Source organism: Homalodisca vitripennis, chromosome 1 (genome assembly GCF_021130785.1).
Source record: "Homalodisca vitripennis isolate AUS2020 chromosome 1, UT_GWSS_2.1, whole genome shotgun sequence".
Taxonomy (NCBI): domain Eukaryota; kingdom Metazoa; phylum Arthropoda; class Insecta; order Hemiptera; family Cicadellidae; genus Homalodisca; species Homalodisca vitripennis.
The window spans coordinates 191,980,643-191,985,155 of NC_060207.1; positions in this window are offsets into that span (position 1 = coordinate 191,980,643).

Sequence of the window (4,513 nt, forward strand, 5' to 3'; positions counted from 1 at the left end):
TTTCAGCTGGTCAAATCCCCGCCATTCAAAGTTCTATGACAAACAAAAACGAGTATCTTGTGAATTTCACTCAAACCATTAAGATTAAGACATTACTCGTTCCTTTTCTGTCACTATTTGGAAGTCAAAATATGCAAACTTATCAAATACATATGACCGTACAAGCTTTTTCCAGAAAGCAAATAGTTAGTAATAAATAACGTAGTAAATAGAAAGTAAATATAATTAAAATCTAATTTGGTAAAATAACCAAAAAGCATTTATACTGAGCATAGAAAATTTTCACTAACATTTCACAAAACTTTTCGTTCAGAAACTCACAGTATAGCTCTAAATATTGCTGCAAGAACATAACAATAAATTAATACTAAATTTCTGAGAACGTTTAAAAAGTTCAAACAATTTTGAGACCCATTTTCAAACCAGTAAATATAATATGAGTATAATAACACTTAAAATTATTTATTAATTACTTACTTATTAAGGCAGGGATAATTAAAAATGTTAAATTACAATAGAAAACATAATTTATTACACAATGCTCAATAATACCCAACCTCTCCTTGGATAATGTAATGATAATTAATGTTACTTTATGACATTTCGCAATCCAACGAACATAATTAGCGAAGTACCGTTATTCATCTCATCTGATTTAAATATGTTATTGATTTCAAGCGATGGGTTTCGTTGGGCTGTTATATTTTTCACGTTTTAGACGTCCAAATAAAGTTCCTATTCAATATTAGCATTTCTATCAGATGTCAGATGTGTTCAGGAGACATCTATCGGACATTATCAAACGTGACACTTGGGATCTGTATTTGAAATTAGTAAATACAATCATGACAATACCTCACTGGTTTAGATCTTACATTAAACGTATTAGTCAGTATCGGAGGTCAGTGGGGCACTAATTAATTGTTTTGTGAATAACTTGATCTTGAACACAATAAGGAATGATAGGAATGTTGCCCGTTCTATACAAAATTATCCCGTATTAAGAATGTCTACTACGAACTAATTAAAGCATTTTTTGTGTCCATCATTATTGTCCTTTGTAAGTCTTCAAGAGATAAAAAAACTATTATGAAACTTAATGATCTGTTGAGTTATATTATGAAAAAATGTATACTTCCGTTAAAAGTTATTTATGTTTTTGTTTACTGATAGTGGACAACTCTTAACTGTTTTTCCATAGTAAGAACTGCAAAAAATGTAAACAGTAAGGTGTATTGTAAGATGTATTCTATATAAAATGCTAATTTAATTACATTCGTTGATCATGATGATTACTGCCCGCATCTTTGTTTCGGACCTAAATCCAGGCTCTCAGATGTAAGATCCAAGTTCCCAAATGTGGAGTCTAGACTTGCAGATGTGAGATTCAAGTTCTCCAATGTGAGGCCCAGGCTCTCAAATAGAGATCCCGGTTCTTAAATGTGAGGTCCAGGCTAACGTATGGATATCAAATTTATCGAATGTAAAGTCAGAATTTTCAGATGTGACATGAAAGTACTCAATAATGAGTTCCAGACTCTGAGATTTAAAATCCAAGTTCTAAAATATGAGGTCCAAGCTCTCAGGAGGAAAATTTAAGTTCTCGAGGCCTAAGTTCTCAGATATTAGATTCGTTCTCAAATATGAGGTCCAGGCTCTCAGATGGAGATCCAAGATTCCAAATGTGAGATCTAGGCTTTCAGATGTAATGTCAAACGTTTTAATGTGAACTTCTGATTTTGAGACATGAAGAGCAAGTTCTCAATATAAGTTCCAGGCACTCAGGTCTGAGATCCCTCTGTTGTCTATAAAACAACATTTTAAGATAATTTAATGTTCATATTTTTAACTGTTGGAAGTCCCATTATAAACCTTGAATACATCGAATATTATCTTCTTTGCCTTTGACAAGCACTATTGGATTATCTGAGTCAAATCTAACCAAACTTAACAAATATTTTAAAACTTTTCACTTTTAAACCCTATATTCACTTGGTAACTTTAATTTTTGTCAATATGGCGGTAGATAGACAATTGTGGCTCGGGCAATCTAACAAAAACGTAAATGGATTTTTCTTCAGCCAGGACACTAGTATCTGCTTGAATTTTCAGTACTCCAATCCCCTCACTCCATACGGAAGAGCATTTCAATCGCGAGAGCCGGAAAGCAGGTTTTCATCTTGTTTAGCCTACAGTATGTAACATACTTTCTCCATTATTATAGTTAATCCATCTCTCTATATATACTCCTTAAAAGATTTATGCTTAATATGGTTAAACTCGGAAAACGCCAAGACACAAATGAGGTAGGAAATGAGTAAAGTGGTTTAGTGGAACAAATTTCGAGCCGAATATTAAATAATATAAACCCGAGACCTATAGAAGAAGAAACCACCCTTCTCCCCCAATACTGGAACTATGGGAACATGTGAGTTAAGGTAATATACAAGTATTTAAATAAAATAAAGGAGATATCAAGTCAAACTGTAAACATTGTAATCTGTTTCTCTTATTACCTTTGAAGCTATGATGGGTGACACGTCATTTCCTGCGATTTTATCTGTATAAGGTATCTTTTATAAAATGTACATGTTTCCACAATATCAGTCATTATTCTTTGCAACTTTTCGTAGTACATTATGTAACGATACGATATTCTTAGCATATTATCTGTTATAAGCCTAACTATTAACATAATAAGTCAAATAATAGTTTAATACGAACAAAAGGTAAAAAGAAAATATATTATACTGTAGATATTATAAGAAATATTTTAAACTGTTAATTTTACTGATACATGATGTTGGTTTATTTAAAAAAATATTTTTTTAACAAAATTAGATTAAACATTTTATTAAACTTGAATTATCTCGAAGATATTATATGATTCTAACCGGGTAATAATTTACAAAATATTCACTATATGTGCAATAGTTACTATGAGATGAACAACACATATGCATTACGGTGGTCATCCTCAACTTTTCTCAACTTCAAAATTGTATAATTCGGTGTATCCTAAGAGCTACTTTTGAAACATTAAATTTTTAATATGTAATAAAAAATTAAATTCTGGACGTAGGCTATTTCGAATTGATCCATCCATTTTTAAAATATAATTTCCCTGTCTTAGGAAGTTTTAGAAAACTGTTATAAATGTCTCAGCTCTAAACTTGAAACTTCATTTACTAGTGAACACTGTAATTCATTATGTAATTCAATGTAGTGTAATTCATTATTTTCCAATAAATTACAAAAATGAATTTCTCTTTAAATCTCACACAGCTTGATGAAATTTAACGCACTTTACATTGACATAAAAGGTAACACATATCGTTAATCTTACTTAAAAAAAAATTGTATTGTGAGTTTTATCTTCAAGTGCTTTAGGTTTCCAAAAAATCTTGTAAAATAAATATTCTACTTAACTGAAAACAGCCTATTTCTACTATGATGTTATTGGTAGCATTTTGACTGGTGACGGATATTTGAAGTAACCGTCTTATTCGACTTGATTTAACCTGTATAATGTTTTTGAAAAGTGTATATAAATAAACCTTAGATGTCCTATATTAGTATAATCACATAGCGCCATTAGCAAAGATCTATTAGTAAAGATCCAGCACTAATTCAAAGTCTTTCGCCATCCATCATATACAAGTTATACTCGGATTGGCCCGAACTTCAATAGAGACAAAATCTGTAATTTTAAACGCTAATGAAGGTTCAAGGTGCAACAGGCAGCCCAGAGCAATCGAAACTTTTACATAAATTATTACAGATTAATATGAAAGTTCGTTTTAAAGGGAGAGGTGGAATTCAAGTGGTTAGCCTCTGTGGAAACTCGGGGCCACTGCCACTGGTGTTTCTTTGCTCCAAAGGATCCAGCCTACTCCCGCCCCCGGTTATTGCTTAAACTTTGCTTCGCTGTTAGGATATGAAAGACTCCACTTCTAATTATCTCTGAACTCTTCTTCAAAACCGCCTTCCCTCTCTGAAAACCCCTTATTGTATAAATATCCCCAGCCGAGAGTGTTCGAAATATATTATTTTGTAATAAGAGAACCAAGAGTGGTTATAGTAGTTTAATACTTGAAAACTTTTCTACTTTCGTAATTATAGATAATAATTTGTTAATATTTACTTAAATTTGGAATCATATTAGTAACTTTTAAATTTGCACCGGCCTATGTTTGAACACGTGTAGTTTACATGCTCTTAGAACGATGCTTGATCTAGTATTGTAGTCTTAGGGGGGAAATTGTTAAAACAGTCAATATTAACTATGTAATTATATAACAAAATAAAAAGATTTTACGCACTAGGTCACCATAAGATGATGTTGTATCTGTTAGGATATTTAGGCTACAGGTGTTAATACGTCACATAATAAACTATCTCTTATATGTGTTTGCTTATATGTCTTATGTTTTTATTGGTGTTTGCTTATACGTTTTATGTTTTTATAGATGTTTGCTTATATGTTTTATGTTTTTATAGATGTTTGCTTATA